Source organism: Nycticebus coucang, chromosome 14 (assembly GCF_027406575.1).
Source record: "Nycticebus coucang isolate mNycCou1 chromosome 14, mNycCou1.pri, whole genome shotgun sequence".
Classification (NCBI taxonomy): domain Eukaryota; kingdom Metazoa; phylum Chordata; class Mammalia; order Primates; family Lorisidae; genus Nycticebus; species Nycticebus coucang.
This window is the reverse complement of record NC_069793.1, coordinates 47,780,022-47,803,582: the sequence shown is the minus strand read 5'-3', so window position 1 is coordinate 47,803,582 and position 23,561 is coordinate 47,780,022. Positions and strand designations below refer to the sequence as shown.

At 35.3% G+C, this 23,561-nt stretch overlaps 1 protein-coding gene and 1 non-coding gene across 5 annotated transcripts in view; one reads left to right on the top strand and one right to left on the bottom strand.

Moving 5' to 3' along the window:
- Positions 1 to 23,561, bottom strand: part of SOX6 (SRY-box transcription factor 6) — a 667,807-nt gene that overhangs the window by 574,193 nt on the left and 70,053 nt on the right. The gene's annotated exons all lie outside the window — the stretch shown is intronic.
- On the top strand, positions 17,508 to 17,614 carry LOC128566098 (U6 spliceosomal RNA). The gene has a single exon (XR_008374394.1). It is a non-coding gene; the product is annotated as a U6 spliceosomal RNA (small nuclear RNA).

The window sequence follows — 23,561 nt, the reverse complement described above, 5'->3', positions numbered from 1 at the left end:
CTTTGGTAAAAGCAGAGTAACACTGGTAAATAACAGTGGCCACTAGTACAAAAAAAGTACACTCTCTCCCTTTGTCTGCTACCAGCTAATTGTCTAACCTTTGAAATACCCCTTAATCATATTGTTTCTCAGTTTACCCAGACTTAAAAATAGATAAAATAATACTGATTGTGTTAGAGTTAGTTGTAATAATGGGACATGATGTATTAAAATACAGTGGAACATTTATAGTTGACCACCTCCTTGCCTTGACCATCTGCTTGAGTTGACCTAATTTTTATAGACTGGACATGTACCACATGTATCAGTACAGATGACATAGTTCCTTATGTTGACCACCTCTGTATACTGACCAGTTTATTACAGTCCCGTGGGTGGTCAGCTTACAGAGATCCTACTGTATGCAGTTTTACAATCAACATATTATTATAAGCGCTCAAAAGCACACTTTCACTTTCATTCACATGAGCTTTAGGAAGAGCCAGACTTACTAGCAATGTAGTTTCAAAACATTGTACACTCATATATATCACACTGCAATACTAGAACTGAAACTCATGGCCATATCAGATACCTAGGCATTAAAGAAAACCGAGAAAAATAACTGCCCACTATGACTAAATTATTTAAAACAGCTTGTTAAAAATATTCCTGAATAACAAGCTGGTTGCTAGATCTTCTGAATTATATCTACAAAATGCATCTTTACTCTGAAAACTAATTTGTCACTTAAGTTAATTCATTTCCAAATGAAATATTTGTCATTATATACATTGCTTTCAAAACTATTCTCAAATTTAACTACTTATTCGCTCACACTGCTCTTGATTAACCCCTGATTGCCTCTCACCTAAATTTCTGACAGCCTAATTGATACCTATAACATCAACTTCTCCTGTCAATTCATTGCTCACACTATCTATAATCTTCCCAGTTATCTTCCTGAAATACAGACATGATTATGTCCCTACTATGCTTAAAACCTATTTTGCTGTACTGTACCTCTAAGCTTAAAGCCTGGACTCTTTTTTATTTCATTCAATTCTTTCATAAATCTGGCCACAGTTTCCATCACAGCTCCATCCTCTTAAACACAGCATTTCAGCCAAATGAGATGCTTCCATGCTTCCACAAAATAGATTGCGCTTTCCTACCTTCAGGCCTTTATGTTCTTTCTTCCAAAAAAGTGGAATACCACCCTCCCCAAACTTCAACCTGTTGAATACAAACACTACTTTCGCTACGACATCTCCCTCAGACATAAAAGGTCTTCCAACCGGAGTTAATCTTTCATTCCTCAGCATCATGACAGCATGGGCTTTATACTTTGCTTAAACACATAAGTTTTGTTTTATACTATTATAATTTAATATGTGATGTCTCCTCAACTAAGCTATAAGTCCACTGCAGGGAGAAGACTTGTCTTGTTCATTTTAATTTCTCCTACAAAGCCTTGAAGAATTCTCTGAATACCAGAAGCTCTGTAATACATCTACAGAAGTTAAATATGGAAACTCTGTTGCAAACCAACCCAGAAAAAAATTATAGCAAAGAAATTAACATGAACACATGCCCATGATGGATGAAGGGAAATATGTGCTATGCCATGTGCCCCATCATATCTTTTATATTGTCCACTTCAATGATTGGTAACTATTATACAAACAAAGAAACAACAAAAAATGTAAATAAGCTGTACTTATACCCTTCAATTGATTTTCAAAAACACAACAGTGACTTCTTCAATAATCATGTTTCATGACAAAATAAGTATAACTGCCTTTCTAAAAGCTACACCTTACTTCTTGAATTCCATTCATGAGCTTAAGTCATTATCTTTCAAAACCTGTACAGAAAAGTAAATTCATTATCCAAAGCTTATTTGATTCACATCTGAGCAGACCTACAATTTATGCTCATATCACTAACAGAACTCCTGTTGTACCTTTCTTCTGAAGGCAAAATGCTTTTAAATCTACTAATACATGTCCAAGTACACAGGGGGAAAAGGCTATTGATCTACCATACTTGCCAGGTTTTGTGAAAACGAGGATCAAAGGTGAGAAATAACATGAATGAATTTTCATTTTCAGTGGCTAGGATAAAAGTCTAATTTTTTAACCATGCCTTCCAAGTTCCACTCTATAGGCTAACTTCTTGAAAGAAAAACTCTCTTCCCAATTTCATAATGTGATACTAAGTTTAAAAGGTACTAGTTTATGTGAGTATTAATGCATCTTTTCCTATCTCAAGTTTGCTTAAGATAAGATACAGATATTTTTTAGGTGACAAGAAAATAGAGACACAGAACACACAAGAGAAATGAAGGACCCAGAATGAATTTAAATGTGGCATTAAAGACTGTGGTCCCCTTAATTCTTTTGAGACCCAACCTCAATAACAAAAAATTTTAACCCCCTTATTTAAATGAACTTTCATGGTTACAGTAGATACCAATCCAAAGAAACTTCAGTAGCCAAAGTGACTTTTCACTCAGGGACGACAACTAGACTGCAGAAACGACCTATTCATTGCAAGTATCCCAACTGGTATCTCAGTTACTTTAAAGAGGCTCATAAAATTCCTAGAGCATGGAAGATGGGAAAGAAAATAAACCTAGACAATTAGGCAAACAAAAAGAGTCACTGCCACAGCCATTTCATTTTAGAATCCTGGAAACCGACAGCTTCATAAAATTTCCAAGATTAAAAGTTTCGCCCAATCCTTTCTGGAAATCATACTCAATCCACATGGATCCAACCCATTTGCTAATAATTAATTATTTTCTTTATGAATGTTTGTTGCCATTATAACAAAAACTAGTAAAGAAATTTAAAAGTATTTAATATTTCTACCCTGGGTGAAATTAAGTTAATCTAATTTACCTCTCTCAGATGTATCTATCTGTATTTTACACCTGCTTAGTAATCCTGCACTGCGAAGAGAAGTGCTGAAGACAGAAGAATCTAATACGTGTCGAAAGCCTGCTGTGGCAGATCAGATTCCCACCCTTTGGCATGTGACTTCTAGTCTTCCCAGTAGATGGAGTAAGTATATTTTCCTGCCGCATTGTCAGGTTGGATGCATGACCTAACCAACAGAATGAGAGAAGATGTAACAAATGCCATATCCTTCCATAAGCTTTCAATGCACGTGCATAATTGGTTCAGCCTTTTGTATTTCTGACCTCTGTAGTGGGAACAGCATGTCCCAGAAATGGGCTAGTCCTTCAACCTGGATCACAGATTGAAATGGCATTTGGCCAAACAAAGCCAAGCAGAGCCACAGCCAACCTGCAGACTCATGACTGAGAAATAAATGTTTGTTTGTTTTAAACAACTGAGACTGTGGGATTCTTTGTGACTGCAGCAAAGCTCACAAATACAAAAATTGGTAAGAAAAATGGTATCAAGCTGCCTAACAACCTCAAAATCTCAGTGACTTACAATAACAAATACTTATTTCTCAGAGCATATTCCATGTTGGTGGATACAGGTCAACTTCTGTATCTCTCTGCTCAAGGCTATGAGACAATTCAAATTTGCTCCATTGTCTTCTCATTCGGAACCAGGGCTAAGGATACATCCCATGTCTGAAACCATGCCCTTCCCAAACAGGATAGAAACTTGCAATACTACTGCACGGAAATTACATGGCCAAAACCCAAGTCAACAGGAAGGAGAAAATATACTTTAACCATAAGAATTTAGGAATATATAATTGTGATCAATATAGTATAATATCCCACCATACATTGGGGTCACTGTATTAGCTGTGCTTTCCATAAATTGTCTCACTTATACTTCAGTGAGAAAGGGATTATCACCATCTTTTAGAAAACTGCAGCTCAGAGAACTAATCTAACTTATCCAAAGTTATTCAGAAGGTGCATGAAACAAATCCTAGTCTGGGGAATACATGACTCCAAAGCACTTTCTCTTACCCACCAACACTCACCGTTTTTTTTTTTTGTTTGTTTGTTTGTTTGTTTTTTTCAGTTTCTGGCTGGAGCTGGGTTTGAACCCGCCACCTCTGGCATATGGGGCTGGCACCCTACCCCTTTGAGCCACAGGCGCTGCCCCACACACCATTTTTTGGTCAAGTTATAAGCATTAACTTACTGGATGGAATCTGTTCTGTGTAAAACAAGTATTGGCTCTAAAAGACTTTAGTAAGTAAACTTTCTAAGCAAAATAAGGAAATGTAAGAATAGTGAAAAGATGGGAAACATTTATAAAAATACATTTATGAAAAGACAGGCAGGAATAAGCACAACAATGAGAAGGTATGTGAATGAGAACCCAAAGAACTGGAAAATAAGATGAGAAATTGATAGCACTTCTCTGGGCAAGAGCACTTATAAAAATAGCTTGCCTCAGGGGAAAACTTTTTAGACTCTGATTTCACAGGCCATAAGAAAAGCATTAGGGTGTTTCCCTTTCCTTTAAAAAGTGCACACCCAGTTTTTTTTGTAATTGCCTGAATACTACTACATACTCACTCTAATGCCTGTTTTGAGACTGCAGTCCCTAGCTTACGGCACCGAGTGCTGTTTAGAATCTGAAACACTATCCCATCCTTGACACACCTGGATGTGTTGATCTCAACACTTTTATGGAGTTATTTGTCATCTCAGTCACATATTTGGGGCTCTGGAACATGCTCTGCAATGCCTCCCAATTTCTACCACAACTTTTTTTTTCCAGATTAATATAAGGGGTATATACATTAGGTTACATTGTTTGCATTTGTTAGGTAAAGTCCAAGTTGCAATTGAGCCCTTTACCCAGGATGTGTGCTATATAAACCTACCTTGAACCCAATAGATGAGAGCTTGCAATACTCCCTCCCACTTCTTGAATTTAAATGTGTTTTTCTCTCATGTGGGCATGTAGTTGTTCATCTCCTAGTTTCATATTGAGTACACTGGATGCTTGCTTTTCCACTCTTATGATACTTCACTTAGGAGGATGTTCTCCAAATCCTTATAGGTAAACACAAAAGATGTGAAGTCTCTGTCTTTCTTTATGGCTGAATAGTATTCCATGGTATACATATACCACAGTTTATTTATCCATTCATTGGTTGATGGGCTCTTAGGTTATTTCCACATCTTTGTGATTGTGAATTGAGCTGCTGTAAACATTTGAGAGCAAATGCCCTTATGGTAAAATGATTCTTTTTCTTCTGAGATAATACCTAGTAATGGGATTACATGTGAATATCTTCTCCCTTTCTGAAGGCTGTTTGCTTTAGTTGTTGTGCCCTTAGCTGTCAGAAGAGTTTTAGCTTTATCTGGTCCCAGTCATTTATTTTTGGTGTTCTTGCAATTGCTAGAGGAGAAGGGATTCTTCATAAAATTTTTTCCAAGGCTGAAATCAACAAGAGTTTTTCACACACTTTCTTCTACTTTTTATTGTTGCATGAGATTTTAATCTTTTATCCAGCGTGAGTCAATTTTTGTAAGTGGTGAGAGGTGTGGGTCCATTTTCAGTCTTTCACATGTGGCTAACCAGTTCTCCTAGCACCATTTATTAAATAGGGATTCTCTTCCCCAGTGTAGGCTTTTGTTTCAAGCCTTTTATTGAAGATCGGATAGCAATATATGGCTGCTTTCATCTCTCTGTTCTCTATCCCGTTCCATAGATCAATGTCTCTATTTTTGTGCCAGTATCATGCTGTTTTGATCACTATAGGCTTGTAGTATAAGCTAAAGTGTGGTTACATGATGCCTTCAAATTTGTTTTTACTTCTTAAAATTGTGTTGGCTATTTGAGGTTCTTTCTGGCTCCACATGAAACAAAAAGCTTTTTTTTCAAGCTTTCTACCACAATTTTAATCTATTTGGAATATTAATGTGCTATAGTAGCAATGTAACTTCTAAGTTCTTACTGATATTTTTAGTTCAAGAATTTAAAAAATTCAAATACATAATTTTGCCATCAGAAAACTATCAGGTAAGTAAAATTTAAAGCTGTAGAAGCCAATGAACCTTGGTGCTTGTAACAAAAAGCTGGAGAATCTTACAGCAGGCCTCTAAGCCAGATAGACAGACAGCCACTATAGAAAATGCAAATCTCCAAGAGGTAGTACACATTACTACTAATTAAGTCTTGTGCAAGTATTCCATGCTATTATGTTTGGATATATTGGCAGACCCTTTTACTCTGATACACAATGGGAGAAAGAAAAACAGGCAGACATTCTCCTACGTATAAGAAGAAAACTGCAGCAATCAGTTCTAGTCCATACAACCTGGGCCTAATTATTCTCTTCAACCCCCACCTGTTTGTCCCCAAATATTGCTATCTAGATAACCATTCATAATCTTCCAGTAAAATTACTAAGCTATGTTTAACTAGGAGGGCTTTGAATATTTTCCTACAATTCAGAATGTGATACATGGTAGACTAAATCAGAATGTAATCTCAGAAATATTATCTTGTTCATTCTCAGACATCAGTGGATTATTATAGTTGGTGGCACCAGGACCTGGAATTCCACTAAACCAAAAGGGGAGAAAAATTTAACTAATACAGTGTGTGTCCATGCATTCCAAGATACAAATCATCAAAGTAAACCTATAACCTACTATTATAATTTTTTATACATGTTGATGAATTAAATGTACAGAAACATTTATTAAATGTGAATTAGCAAAAAGGTGGCAATGGAAAATCTAACTATGAACTGTAGTATAAAATTGTATTTATTCAAAATCCGTGATAATACAAACAGGGACTAGATGAGTCACAGGCAAAAAAAAATACAGAGCTTTGGAGTCAGATAGATCTAGGTTCTAATTCTAGCTCTACAATTATGTGATCTTGGGCAATTAACTTCTCTGAATCTCAGATTTTTGTTTGTTTTTTTTGTTTGTTTTTGAGACAGAGTCTCACTCTGTGGCCCCAGACTAGAGTGACATGGCCTCATAGCTCACAGAACCTTAAATTCCTGGGCTCAAGCAATCTTCTAGCCTCAGCTTCCCAAGTAGCTGACTACATACACCCACTAAAATGCCCAGCTCGTTTTTCTCTTTTTAGTAGACACAGATCTCATGCTTGTTCAGGCTAGTCTCAAACTCCTGAGTTCAAGTAATCCACTGGCCTGGCCCTCCCAGAGTGCTAGGATTACAGATGTAAGTGACCAGATCAGGCCCAGATTTTTTACTTTTAAATAATACTGAAAACGTATAGGACTTTTATGAATTAAGAAGATAATACTTACAAAAAGCTCATTAAAACAAAATTAACACATGGTAGATCAGGCATCCTCAAACTTTTTAAACAGGGGGCCAATTCACTGTTCCTCAGACTGTTGGAGGGCCGGACTATAGTTTAAAAAAAAAAACAAAACTATGAACAAATTCCTATGCACACTGCACATATCTTATTTTGAAGTAAAAAAACAAAACAGGAACAAATACAATCACATCGCCTCATGTGGCCCGCGGGCCACAGTTTGAGGACCCCTGTGGTAGATAATAAATGTTAGCAAATGCTTGGCTTAAAAGGAGTGGAGAATGCATTTATAAATACTTTTTAAAAGTGACAATTCAGAATTATGGTTAAAGATAAGGAGTAAAAGTAATTTCTTTTCTCTACTCTTCTGTGAAAACGATATTCTTTCAAAAAGAATGAAAAATGGGAATTAGGGGGAATCTTCAATGAAACAAAAGAAACACCTACAAGCTCAAACCACAGTATTGAGAATATCTGCTGAACACATTGATACTAAACCAAGATAAGGAAGAATAGCACCTACTGCTAACAACCTCCTCAGACTTCAAGCAAGAGTAAATTTCTTTAAAAGTATCACTGTCTGGGGGCGGCGGAGGTTGCTGTGAGCTGTGATGCCATAGCACTCTACCAAGTGAAACTCTGTCTCTAAAAAAAAAGTATCACTGTCTGAAAGAACACCAAATGATCCCTTGATTAATTAAAGTGATAAGATTTAGAGACAATAGAACTAGTAAAAAAATATTCCCACAAAGTATCCCAGTTCTACAATGAGGAGCCGCAGGTAAAAATAGAGCTGTATAAGAAAGAAACATGCAGATGGATCATCTTGTCTATAATCTAATCTCCTTAAATACTGCCTGAGGTGCTAAAGGAAAGGAAGCAAAGATGACCAGATCACAACACAGATAGGCTTACTTAGGTGCTTATTGTAAACCACACCAAACCTCTAATGCCAAAAACTAAGCGGAGATATAGGGAGAAAATGGTTTTTTTTTTAATTTTTTTTATTAAATCATAAAGAGGTGGATCATATATACATTAATGCATTTATGGGGTACAATGTGCTGATTTCATATACAATTTGGAATGCTTACATCATACTGGTTAATATATCCCTCACCACATTTACTTAATTATTGTCTTAAGACATTTATACTCTATACTTAATAGATCCAGCATGTACCCTTGCAATATGCACCATAAGTGTGATCCCACCATTCACCCTCCCTCCATCTGACCTTCCCCCTCCCCTCCTATCCCCCTCTCCTTCATCCTGGGCCATAGTTGTGATCTATTCTTCATATAAAAGTGTGAGTGATTATAAATTGGTTTCATAATAGTACTGAGTACATTGGATACTTTTTCCTCCATTCTTGAGATACTTTACTAAGTAGGATATGTTCCAGCTCCATCTATGTAAACATAAAAGAGGTAAAGTCTCCATCTTTTTTTAAGGCTGCATAATATCCCATAGTATACATATACCACAATTTATTATTCCTTTCATGGGTCAATGGGCACTTGGGCTTCTTCCACGACTTGGCAATTATGAATTGAGCTGCAATGAACAATCTGGTGCAAATGTCTTTGTTATAAAGTGATTTTTGGTCTTTCGGATATACTCCTAGTAGAGGAATTGCAGGATCGAACAGCAGGTCTACTTTTAGATCACTGAGTATTCTCCATCTTCTTTCCAAAAGGGATGTATTAGCTTGCATTCCAACCAGCAGTGCAGAAGTGTTCCCTTTTCTCCACATCCACGCCAACATCTGTAGTTTTGGGATTTTGTTACATGAGCCATTCTTACTGAAGTTAGATGATATCTCAAAGTAGTTTTGATTTGCATTTCTCTGAGGATTAAAGATGATGAGCATTTTTTTCATGTGTCTGTAGGCCATGCATCTCTCTTCTTCAGAGAAGCTTCTGTTCAAGTCCCTTGCCCACAAAGAAATGGGATTTCTTGTTCTTTTTCTTATTAATAAGTTTGAGTTCTCTGTGAAGTCTGGTTATCAAACCTTTGTCAGAAACATAGCCTGCAAATATCCTCTCCCATTCTGAGGGCTGTCTGCTTGCTTTACTTACTGTGTCCTTGGCTGTGCAGAAGCTTTTTAGTTTGATCAGATCCCAGTAATATATTTTTGGTATTGCTTCAATTGCCCAGGAGGTCCTCCTCATAAAGTATTCTCCCAGGCCAATTTCTTCAAGTGTTTCACTTGCACTTTCTCCAAGAATCCTTATAGTTTCCTGTCCTAAGTTTTAATCTTTTCTCCAGTGAGAGTCAATTTTTGTTAATGGTGAAAGATGTGGGTCCAGATTCAGTCTTCCAGTTCTCCAGCCAGCCAGTTCTTCCAGCACCATTTGTTAAATAGGAACTGTTTCCCCCAATTTATATTTTTGATAGGCTTATCAAAGATCAAACGAGAATAAGTGTCTGGGTTCATCTCTTGGTTCTCAGTTCTGTTCCATACATCTACCTCTCTGTTTTTGTGCCAGTACCATGCTGTTTTGATCACTATAGATTTAGGGTATTGATTAAAGTCTGGTAGCGTGATTTCTCCTGATTTGTTTTTATTTCTGAGTAATGTCTTGGCTATTCGAGGTTTTTTCTGGTTCCATATAAAATGAAGTACTGTTTTTTCCAGATCTTTAAAGTATGACAGTGGTCCTTTGATGGGGATTACATTAAATCTGTATATTGCTTTGGGTAATATGGACATTTTAACAATGTTGATTCTTCCCAGCCATGAGCATGGTAGGTTTTTCCATATGTTAACATCTTGAGCTATTTCTTTTCTCAGAGTTTCATAATTCTCTTTATAGAGATCTTTCACATCCTTTGTTAGGTAAATTCTCAAATATTTTCTTTGGCACTACTGTAAAAGGAATAGAGTCCTTGATTGTTTTTTTCAGCTTGACTGTTATTGGTATATAAAATTACTGATTTGTGACTATTGATTTTGAATCCTGAGATGCTGCTGTATTCCTTGGTCACTTCTAAGAGTTTTATAGTTGAGTCCCTGGGATTTTCCAGGTATAAAATCATGTCATCTGCAAAGAGTAAAAGTTTGATCTCCTCTGACCCTATTTGGATACCTTTGATCACCTTCTCTTGCCTGATTGTGATGGCTAAGACTTCCATTACAACGTTAAAAAGTAGTGGAGACAATGGGCATCCTTGCCTGGATCCTTATCTGAGTGGAAATGTTTTCAATTTTTCTCCATTCAATATGATATTGGCTGTGGGTTTGCTGAAGATAGCCTCTATCAGTTTAAGAGAAGTCCCTTCTATACCTATTTTCTTAAGTGTTCTGATCATGAAAAGCTTTTTCTGCATCTATTGAGAGAATCATATGGTCTTTGTTTTTTATTTTGTTTATGTGGTGTATTATATTTATAGATTTACATATATTAAACCAACCTTGAGACCCAGGGATAAAACCCACTTGGTCATGGTGTATAATTCATTTGATGCATTGCTGGATTCTGTTTGCTAGACTCTTATTGAATATTTTTGTATCTATATTCATTAAGGATATTGATCTACAATTTTCTTTTCTTGTTGGGTCTTTTCCTGGTTTGGGGATCAGGGTGATATTTGCTTCATAGAATGTCTTGGGAAGTATTCCTTCTTTTTCTATGTTTTGGAAAAGATTAAGTAATATAGGTACTAGTTCGTCTTTAAAGGTTTGGTAGAATTCTGATGTGAAACCATCTGGTCCTGGACTCTTCTTTTTTGGGGAGATTTCGTATAGTTGATGCTAATTCAGTACTTGATATAGTTATGTTCAACATTTCCGATTTTTTTTTGGCTAAGTCTAGGAAGGTGGCATGCTTCCAAATACTGGTCAATTTCTTTCAGAGTTCATATTTCTGAGAATAGAGTTTTTTGTAGTATTCATTAAGGATTCTTTTCTATGGCTCTCCCAAATTCCTCTACACAAACTATCCAATAATGTTTTTCAACAAACATCTATCCACTATACCCCCATTTGAAAATAAATAATCAAAATAAAACTAGCACTGAACCCACATAGGAACTAGTGTTCCTATGCATAATTTAAAAAGTGACATAATTTAAAGACAAAAAATGGGCATATATTTTAATTCAGCTTGAACTGACTGAATTCTACCATATATCAAGTGCTTTCACTCATGTTATAATGAATTTAACCTTATTTAATATCCATATCAATGCTATGGGAAAACATTAGATTGCTGTTTTTAAAATGAAAAAACCTGATGTCTAAGGTCTTACTGAAGCTGTTGAATGTTGTTGTCTGAATATAAATACAGATCTTCAGACTTAAAAGCCCATACTCGAAGCTGTGCTGCAAAGCTTCTACATAAACCACAGAAGACTATGGAGGTAACATATTATAACTAAACCAACTTTGCATTAAGTATACCTTTTGTATTTACACTAAGCCTTAGTTTTTCCAAACTAAAAAGTTACAATATTTTTAGTTTATATTGATGTGAATTCACTCATGCTATCTAATGATTTTTTTGATTTCTTCTAATCCAGTTTCTTGCGAAAGATACACTAACAAAACCTGGTTTTCCAGTTTGGCTTATATCACTTAGCCTAAGGTCAAGATTCTACTCTTTTTTGTTTTTAATATTTTTCCTTATCCAATATTTCTTCTGATATTTTCGTCACATACAAATCAAAACCTCTTAAAATAATTCTGCCTACTCTAGGTAATGTGTTAACCTTTATTGTCTTTGTCTTAAATAGGAAGAAAAATGGAAATAATCTCCACTTTGGGCAAGTGGAGATTTTGTTGTTATTATTTTCTTCCTATTTACCCACCTTTGATATCTTTTGTTTATTGTCCAGGCTTTATTAGCATTTTAATTTTTCATTCCAAGGAAACAAGATATTTCCCTGTATACTTCAAATTCATTTTTTTTGTTGTTGTTCTTGCAATTTTTGGCCGGGTGGGGTTTGAACTCGCCACCTCTGATATATGGGGTCGGCGCCTTACTCCTTGAGCCACAGGCACCGCCCCAAAGTCATTTCTTTTAAAAAGTAACTAGTCATAGAATTCCCAAAAACTCTCTCTGTTCACACTGCTCTATTCATAAAACTGTCTATCCATACTCCTTAGGTTTTTTTTTTTTTTGGCCGGGGCTGGGTTTGAACCCACCACCTCTGGCATATGAGACCAGCGCCCTACCCCTTTGAATCACAGACGCTGCCCACTCCTTAGGTTTTTAATCCATCATATGATCTAAGAAATAAGACAAAGCCAGCTAACTGGTTCATAATCCTATGATTTTAATCTCATATGCACTAGTCTTCAAATCCAATTCTCCAAAATCACAAAAATGTATTTGATTCTGTAACAAATGTTTAAACCTTGTGCTTACTGTGCAATTGTATCTAACAGTAATTTAGTTCACTTAATAATAAAGGAAAATTTGGGATTCCTATAGTCTCCTTAGCAAATCTCAACTATTTAATCCTATGGAGAACATGTCTGCTATGTCATAATTCAAAATATTTTTTTAAAAAACAACATATATTCTACAGTAAGTGAAAGAAAATGTCTTGTAAAAACAGACCTAGACATAATATATCTTAATACACAAAGTCAAAATAAAATGTAATCTCAATATCAACTTCTGGTCTCAATGATATAATGGCAAAGTTCAAAAATATACTAAATATGTGGTGGCTCCGGTAGCTCAGTGGGTAGGGCGCCAGCCACATACACCCAGACTGGTGAGTTTGAACCCAGCCCGGGCCTGCTAAACAATGACAACTGCAACAAAAAAAATAGCCGGCCATTGTGGCAGAAGCCTGTAGTCCCAGCTACCTGGGAGGCTGAGGCAAGAGAATCGCTTGAGCCTAAGAGTTCAAGGTTGCTGTGAGCTGTGATGCCACAGCACTCTACTAAGGGTGACATAGTAAGACTCTTCCTCAAAAAATATATATATATATTTATATATATATAGTGTGTGTATATGTATATATATACACACTAATTATCTTTTGAAATATGGTATGCCAGTGTCTTCAAGCACTGCACACGCAAAGCTATGAAATGCGAATTGCAAAGGTCTTAAAACAAATTTACAAAGAGTAATCACCCTTCACAGGTGAGATATTCTGTTTATTCTATGGAGAAACATTTCAGCTTAAATTAAACTTTTGAATGTTCTGGTGATTGCTGCAATAAGGAAGCAAGAAGGGAAAGAGAGAGTATTTGATCATGTTCAGCATAATATAAGTATAATATGAATTTCTGATAGAAATATTTTCAAGAAAATGAAATCACTAAATTAAAATTTCATTTAATATTGATGCCCTGTGTCATCAAAAAAAATACTTAGACACAAAATTACAGATTGGCATATGTTTAAAACATAATACTTAGCATACTAATTATATTCATTCAGCAAAAAAATCATAAAAATGTTCAACATAAATCAAAAGTATATAATATTAGTACCTTGTAATGGAAACATAATATTTTAAATATATTTTTAATATTTTTGGCATAATTTAGTCCGTGAGACTGGTGATGATTGGTGGCTGAAAAACTGTATAACTCCTATAAACTAAGTAATAAAGAGAATTATTAGAAAGCTCAATAAAAAAGATTACAGCCAAAAAACCTTGCATCTCAAGATCTGAGAAGACATATTCTGAAATTTGAATTCTGAAGAAGTCAAAGATGAAAAACATGCTTAAAACTTATGTATTGACTGCTCCCTGTCAATCCTTTACAGAAGTAGCAAATGGTTGCTATATTTTTCTTTTTCTTTGAATTTCAAAATATTAAGGAGGTAGAAAAGTTTTTGGTTATATAGATCCCTTCTGTAATGCTTGAGTCACTACATTTTTCAACCTAAGTTAGATATGTTTAAAGTGAGAAAAGCTTTAAAGATAGTAGTACACCTCATGAAATTTTGTCTTCGGCATAAGAGTAATATTTCTAACTTTTAATTTGTCTTATTAGGGCACACATTTGAACAGGAGAAGGATATATCAAGAAAAATCCTAAAAACTAAAAAGAAACTCCTCATACACAAGAATAATCATATTACATCATTTGGTGACAATAAATTTGTTTAAATGCCATTTTTAAAATAAACATGCTTCCCCAAAACAGCTTTTTTTATATAATCGATAAGATGTTGAAGAAAAAAATTATACAAAAATAAATAAAATGCATAGTTCCAAACAAAGATAATCTGGATAATCAGTTTTTAAAAACCAGTAACACTATATCTATGTTCATGTAGTAAAAGAGTACATGTTCTTATACTGTCCATCTTAACATAACATACCCTTCTATGAATCAAAAGCACATAAAATTTCAGAGAAATACATAATTTGGAACTTAAAGTGCATCAATTCAGAATCAATAACTATCCATTTAAAGCAATGAGTTGTCCACCACAACACATTTCTAACACTTTTTAGAGACAAGAAACAGCATAAGTGACAAGTCCAACAAAATAAACAAAGTCTTGGGGCGGCGCCTGTGGCTCAAGGGGTAGGGTGCCGGTCCCATATGTCGGAGGTGGTGGGTTCAAACCCAGCCCCAGCCAAAAATAAATAAATAAATAAACAAAGTCTTATTCACCTTTTCATCTACGATCTAATACTGGTTAGTGTCATAGAAATCCTCATACACAAAAACCTGGAATTTTTCTAATAATGAATTATCAGGCCCGTATAATTACAGAACTATGAAAATTTTAAAAACCAAGAGTCTTGGAACCTAAAAGAATAAAGCTATAGATAACATTGATTTTTTGTGTAATAGCCAATCTTACAGGAATCACAGTTTTTCCTGCCAAATTGGACTTACATTTTTCTTTTTTTTAGTTTTAGTTATTTTTTAGTCATCAGTTAACTGATGACTCCATACTGAATCTCAGAGTCAAAGCATTCTATAATAGACATACTCTTATTTGACAATGTGAATGTTACTTTCTTTGCATTATTATTATTATTATTATTGCTTAATATTTCGATGCAGCAATTCTCTGATTTCTTTTCTGAATATATTTATGTTCGTTCATTCTTTACGAGGTTTTTGGACTTATATTTTTCTTAGCATTTTGTGTTATCGATAAAATGAACTTGAAATAGATGATTCCCAAGGTCCTTCCAACTTTAAAACAATGCAGTTCTATAATCTTTGGAAATACCAGAAGTCCCTAAGACACAAATTTAGTTCCAAAAGTTCTTAGAATTTGGAATGTACTTTCCCATAGAAACAATGTTACCAATAATGCTTAGAATTCTTTACCAATCAACTCACAGCATAGCTGAGCACCAAATTATAACATTTAGTCTCTACAAGAAAATATATATTGAACAATTTGTCTTCCTGATCCTCACATCCCTACCACCCCAAGACAAAAGGGACTGCACTGGTGCTAGCAACAGCACTTCTAAGAGTTAAGCATAAGACATTAACAAACTTTCAGCTGGCACCTTAATAACCATCTCCTTTTCTCCTACAAAAATTGTATCAATGGAACCTTTATCTACAAAGCTATAGCCCTGGCACTCATGTCCATGTAACTGACAAAGAAATGTTTCTGTAGAAGCTTTAAGGTGAGCATTGACTAGGTAGGGACTATCTTTAACCTAATCCACAAACAGAAACCAGTCAACATTTTTACAATACAATGACTTCATACTACATAATGATCAAATTTGACATGAACATTGGAGAGCAGTAGTACATTATTAATTCTTTGGTTTTGAAATACTAAAGTTTGCTAACTGAATATATATATCATCACTAAGATTTTTCTTTTTCTTGTTTGGTTTTGTTTGTTTGTTTGTTTTTTGAGACAGAGTCTCAAGCAGTTGCCCTGGGTAGAGTGCTGTGGCATCATAGCTCACAGCAACCTCAAACTCAGGCTCAAGCGATCCTCTTGCTTTAGTTTTTCACTTTTTAGTAGAAATGGGGGGGTGTCTCACATTTGCTCAGGCTGGTCTCGAACATGTGAGCTCGAGCAATCCACCCATCTTGGCCTCCCAGAGTTCTAGGATTACAGACGTGAGCCACCCCACCTGGCCTAGGATTTTTCTAAGAATGGATATACTAAAGAACATTTTGCAAGCTGGTGAAAATATCTTGGTATTTGTGAGATAAAATATCTTTCCATTGGAAGACATCAAGTGATTATGTCTTTAAATTTGTATTAAATTTATATTATATTTTATTTATATTATAAATTTAATATTGATATAATTTTTTAGCTGGTAGGTAGCTTTGGTAAATCCACAGTTGACATGGTTTAACAAGCAAAAATTTTATTTATACCTTATATCCCAAGAATCATATCAGCAAACTGCTTATTATTTTCTTTCTTTTTTAAAGTACCAATCATGCTTCAAATAATTCATCTTACATGTTAAACAAATAGTTTAATGTTCCATAAATGCAACAGTTGGAAATACCTAAAATCCAAGTATTAGTTAGAATGCTTTTCTAGCTATAGAAATTAACAGACTCTAGCATAGGGAGTCATTAATTTTATCAGGAGCCTGATAGACAAATATATAACCAATCAACAATTCTCCCTGAAAAAAGGAATTTTGAATCAGGCATCTGTTAATATATATTTTTCTCAAAATATGTGGCTAGATAAGTTGTTTTTATTGCCTTAGTCTAAGACCTGATTTAGATTTCTACAACTTAAATTTACAAATGTTATTTTCCATTTTGCTGGCACACTGCTGTTCTCCAGATCACCCTCACATGAAGGGACTACTATCGATTATGAAAGCACAACAGGTGGGTCACATCAAAGGTCACATTACTTTTGTTCACAGGCCCAAAAACAAGATTTTCATTATTCTAATAAAAACAGAAGCTAGTAATAAAAATGTATCATTGAAACAACATCTCCCTCCATTCATATGAAATAACTTTATACACTAGAAGGAACCATTTCTAAATTCTGCTGCTAACTATAGTAGCATGGTTCTTTTGTAGTGTTAGTTATAAAAATGACAATATAAATCATAAATTCACAAATATTTAAGCAATTCTTTGAACTGTATATAAGCTTCTGATTCACAAAAACCTCCCAAAACAAACCAGTCCTACAGAATTTAGCAAAGTAAAACATTTTGAGAATTTTAATTGTGAATATTTTAATAACTCCAATTATTAATAAAACAAAATCAAGATGACTTCAGAATCAGTGATATAGCTACATTTAAATTCTGTTGAACTAAAAATATTATTGAACTTAACACAGTACAAATAAAAATTTTTCTTAGACGTGCTCGCTTCGGCAGCATATATACTAAAATTGGAACGATACAGAGAAGATTAGCATGGCCCCTGCGCAAGGATGACACGCAAATTCGTGAAGCGTTCCATATTTAAAAAAAAAAAAAAAATTTTCTTAGACATTCCCAAAGCTCTGTACCATTCAAATCAAAAAGTTTGTTCAACAAACAGATTTTGTTTGAAAACTGTGATCAATGCAGTAGGTTGTTGTCTTCTTCAGCATCAGCGATGAGTAATTAGTAAAAGATGGTTAATATTTATATTACCCACAATTAGTCTACTAACTCTGTTCTTTAAAAGTATGGTATTTTATTTCCAAATCAAGAACAGTCTACACACACACATACACTGCCATAAGAAAACTTAAAAATTAGTTAGCTAGAAACATTAATTGAGCACCCACTACTGTGCTAGACAATGTATTATTAAGTAACTCTTTATCTTCTTTTTCTTAATTTCAGATTAATATGAGGGTACGAGCCACTAGGTTACATTGTTTGCATATGTCAGGCTCTTTTTAGTAGTGAGTTCCTCCATAACAACTTTGGAAGTGAATTTAACCAGCCAAAATTAAAGGAATGTGCAAACTTCCAGGAATACATTTACTGTGTACAACAATATGTTTTTTCCAAAGTTTAACTGCAATATTACTTTTAGAGTTTAATAATATCAGTAATTTGATCTTCTATTTAAAATGTGATAACAATGATTTAGGTCTTTTCATTTCTAAGCCAGTAAAACTATTAGTTTAATTTCTTTTCAGTTTTCTGTATTGATGCTCTCAGTGATGACATTCCAGATATAAGAGAAAAAATGTTTGCTAGCTAACAGAAAAGTTTCACAAAACCGAAGTTCTGCATTGAGCTCCACATTCTTAGGCCAAACTGTAGGTTCAGGCTTCAACTCGTCATGCCAAGGATATTAAAAATTAGTATATCCAGACATAATTTGATAATTAAATTAGATAAAAATTTTTATATTTTTAAATTCCTTGATCTAATCCCCTCAATGTCTCCTCCCATAATAAAAACATCAAGATTAAGACAACAATAATGGTTCACAATTACAACACTCAGTTTATGCCTGGCACTGTTTTAAACACATTACATATAGCAGGTCCCTTAATACTTACAACAACGATATTATTATTTTCACCTAGACATGAAGAAATTTAAACACAGAGACTTTAAAGTCCTATCTCCCTTTCCATCTGCCAGAAAGACCTTTCATCTAATCCATTAAGATGATATGCCTTTAATGTTAAATTTTTTAAAAATTCTCTACATTTTGGACATTTGCTGTGTCATTAAGCTAGGATTTACCTGAATGGCATAATAAAAATATTATCATTAATAATTAACTACCATTAAGGATGTATGCAACTTCTGAGATAAATCTTTGCTATGGTTTGGGTATTTAACCCTCTAAATCTTATACTGAAATTTGATCTCCAATGTTGGAGGTAAAGATAAGTGAGAGGCGTTTGGGTCATGAGGGTGGATCCCTTATAAATTAGATTAGTGGCAGCTGGTGAGTGACTTTTCACACCATCAGTTCCCATGAGAGCTGGTTGTTTAAAAGAGCCTGGCATCTCCTTCCTCATTGTTTGTTCCTTTCTCACCATGTGATCTTTGCACATGCTGAGCCCCCCAACCCCCCATTTGCCTTCCGCTATGAGTGGAAGCAACCAGATGCCCTCACCAGAAACAAATCCTGGCACCATGCTTCTTGTGTATACCCTGCAGAACTGTGAGCTAAATAAACCTTTTCTTTATCTAAAACAATCTTTTAAGGAAGTGGGTGCTTAAATTCAACTAGGTACTACATAAGAATTAAAATTTTCTCTTCTGCATTTTATATCAGTGAAAGTTCAATTTGGCTATTCTTTGATACAATGATAATTCACAACTTCTACTTCTGACAACAATGAAGTAACAAGAACTGGATTTACCTTCATGCCTGAAATCTGCAGTTCCCACCTCCTGGAAGGCAGACTGGTACCAGTCTGTGGCCTATTAGGAACTGGGCCACACAGCAGGAGTTGAGCAGTGGCAAGAGTGAAGCATCATTCGTATTTACAGCCAATCCCCATTGCTGGCATCACTGCCTGAGTTCTACCTCCTGTTAGATTATCAGCAGCATTAGTCTCTCATAGGAGCACAAATCCTACGGTAAACTACATGTGCAAGGGATCTAGGTTGTATATCCTTAAGAGAATCTAATTCCTGATGATCAGAGGTGGAGCTGAAGCAGTGATCCTAGCACTGGGGAGTGGATGCAAATACAGATTATCGTTAGCAGAGAGGTTTGACTACACAGAGACTATGATAAATCAATTCCTTGCAGACTCATATCAAAACCATTCCCGCCCCCCCCCCCCAACAGATCTGTGGAAAACTGTCTTCTATGAAAGTTGTCCCTGGGCAGCACCTGTGGCTCAGTGAGTAGGGCACAGGCCCCATACACCAAGGGTAGTGGGTTCAAACCTGGCCCCAGCTAAACTGCAACAACAACAAAAAAATAGCTGGGTGTTGTGGCAGGTACCTGTAGTCCTAGCTACTCAGGAGGCTGAGGCAAAAGAATCGCCTAAGCCCAAAAGCTGGAGGTTCTGTGAGCTGTGATGCCACAGCACTCTACCGAGGGTGACAAAGTAAGGCTCTGTCTCTAAAAAAAAAAAGAAAGAAAGAAAGCTGTCCCTGATGCCAAAAAGGTTAGAGACCACTGCCGAAAGCAACTAGAACACCAGCCAAAATATATAAAACTAATTTTTAGAAATTGAACAACAGGCAACATAAGATTGTGATCTCAAAGAAATGTGAAACAAATGAGGTCAGCCTACAGTTGCTCCTGGAGTCTTCAAACCACACAACAGACAAGAAGAGTCCCAAACAGAACCTAGAGGTCTAGCTGAGTTGAAGAAACAAATATTGACTATTAGAGAGACCAAGAAGGCTATAATTAAGAGGGAAGAGTACTAAAAAAGAAGCCAGCTGCACAAAAAAACACCTCAAAGATCTGCAGAGGTGTCCTGTCCAGTCTTTTACTGAACTGATATTGGTGCACAGGTTAAAGGAAATAACCTTAGTTTAGAACAATCACTAGAAAGTAAGAGGTTGAAAAATGTATGAAGCTCACAGAGAGCTAAAAATATTTCTTGTTCCCACGAACCATACTGAAAAGACTTCATAATGTATAGACCGAGGAAAGTCATCTGAAGAGTCTCAGCAAGTAATGGGCCTGAATGCCTCAGTAACTGATTCCAAATAACTATGTGCCAAACACATCACATTTAATATTATTTAAAGGAGTAAAATAAAATCTGTCAACCAACATCGCAAAATTCACAAAGCTCATTATCCAGTGAAAAATTACAAACCTTACAAAACATTACTGAAAGAATTTAGGGAGCTAAATATAATGTAAAAACATACACTTTCAAAGATTGGAAGACTAATATTGTTAGGATGACAATACTCACCAAATGAATTTATAGATTTAATGCAATCCCTATTAAAATGCAAAGACTTTCTTCTAAGAAATGAAAAAGCTGATCTTAAAATTCCTATGAAATTGCAAGGAATGCCTAATAGCCCAAACAACCTTGAAAATAAAAATAAGCTGGAAGATTCACACCTTCTAATATGAAAATTTATCACAAAGTTATAGTAATCAAAACAGTATGGTACTGGCATAGGATAGACATATGAATCGAGTAAACACAAATGAAAGTCTAGACATAAACCCATGCACTTATGGTTGACTGACTTTGAACAAGGGTTGCAAAACCATCCAATGAGGAAAAAATAGTCTCCTCAACACAAAGTACTGAGAGAACAGGGTATCTACGTGCAAAAGATCCTTACCTCATATCATATTTTAAAAATTAACTCAAAATAGATCGAAGTCCTAAATAGAAGAATTGGAACTATAGAACTCAGAAGAATACATCAGGGTAAATTTTCTTGGCCTTAGATTTGGCAATAATTTCGTAGATATGGCACCAACAGCACAAATAACAAAAGAAAAAAATATATACATTAGACATTACAAAACTGAAAATTCTTGTGCATCAAAGAACACTATCAAGAAGTGAAAAGAGGGCAGCGCCTGTGACTCAAAGGAGTAGGGCGCCAGCCCCATATGCCAGAGGTGGTGGGTTCAAACCCAGGCCTGGCCAAAAACTGAAAAAAAAAGAAAAGAAAAAGAGTAAAAGGAAGACTATAAAAAAAAAGAAGAAGAAGAAGAAGTGAAAAGAAAACCCACAGAATGGAGAAAATACAGATAAATCACATCCAATAAGTGGCTATTACACACTATCATAGATAAAGAACTCTCACAACTCAACAATATAAAGATAAGACAAGCTTAAAATCAGCAAAAGACTTAGCCATTTCCCAAAGAAAATATACAACTGACCAACAAGCACATGAAATAATGCTCACCATCATTATTCACTAGGAAAACAGAAATCAAAACCATGACTCAACACCCACTAAATTAGGACCCTCATACATTGCAGGCAGGAATACAAAAGGTACAGATACTATGGAAAATAGTTGGACACTTCCTCAAAGAATTAAACATGGAATTACCATATGACTCAGCAATTCCACTCCTAGTTATATTCCCAAAGAATTAAAAATGAGGAATTCAAATAAAAACTTATGTATGAATGTTCATAGTAGCACTATTCAAAACAACCAAAAGGTAGAAACAACCTATGTCCGTCAACAGATGAAAGGATAAACAAAGTGAGGTACAGCCATACAATGGAATATTATTCATCAGTAAATATGACTAAAGTACTGATACATGATTGAATTTATTTTTTTAACCTTCATCTTTTTTTATTAAATCATAAACACATAGATCATGTATACATTAATGCATTTATGGGGTACAATGTGCCGATTTCATATAGAATTAGGAATGTTTACATCACACTGGTTAGTAGATACCTCATCTCATTTATGTAGTTAAGACATTTATGCTCTATACTAATAAATCTGACATGTACCCTTGCATTATGCACCATTGGTGTGATCCCACCATTCACCTTCCTTTGATCTGACCTTCCCCCTCCCTTTTCAGCCCCCCTCCTCCCTCCTTCACCTTGGGCCATAGTTGTGATCTGTTCTTCATACGAAAGCATGAGTGATTGTAAATTGGTTTCATAATACTACTGAGTACATGGGATATTTTTTCTTCCATTCTTGAGATACTTTATTAAGAAGGATATGTTCCAGGGCGGCGCCTGTGGCTCAAGGAGTAGGGTGCCAGCCCCATATACCAGAGGTGGTGGGTTCAAACCCAGCCCTGGCCAAAAAAACACTGTTAATAGTTTGTGTTAAAAAAAAAAAAAAAAAACTTTCAAAAAAAAGAAGGACATGTTCCAGTTTCATCCATGTAAACGTAAAAGAGGTAAAGCCTCCAGGCAATTGAAGCAACACCAAAAATATATTACTGGGATCTGATCAAACTAAAAAGCTTCTGCTCAGCCAAGAACACAGTAAGTACAGCAAGCAGACAGCCCTCAGAATGGGAGAGGATATTTGCAGATTATGCTTCTGACAAAGGTTTGATAACCAGAATCCATAGAGAACTCAAACTTATTAATAAGAAAAGAACAAGTAATCCCATTTCATTATGGGCAAGGGACTTGAACAGAAGCTTCTCTGAAGAAGATAGGCGCATGGCCTACAGACACATGAAAAAATGCTCATCATCTTTAATCATCAGAGAAATGCTAATCAAAACCACTTTGAGATATCATCTAACTCCCCTAAGACAAGATTGAATTTTTTTTTTTTTTTTATTGTTGGGGATTCATTGAGGGTACAATAAGCCAGGTTACACTGATTGCAATTGTTAGGTAAAGTCCCTCTTGCAATCATGTCTTGCCCCATAAAGTATGACACACACCAAGGCCCCACCCCCCTCCCTCCGTCCCTCTTTCTGCTTCCCGCCATAAACTTAATTGTCATTAATTGTCCTCATATCAAAATTGAGTACATAGTTTTCATGCTTCTCCATTCTTATGATG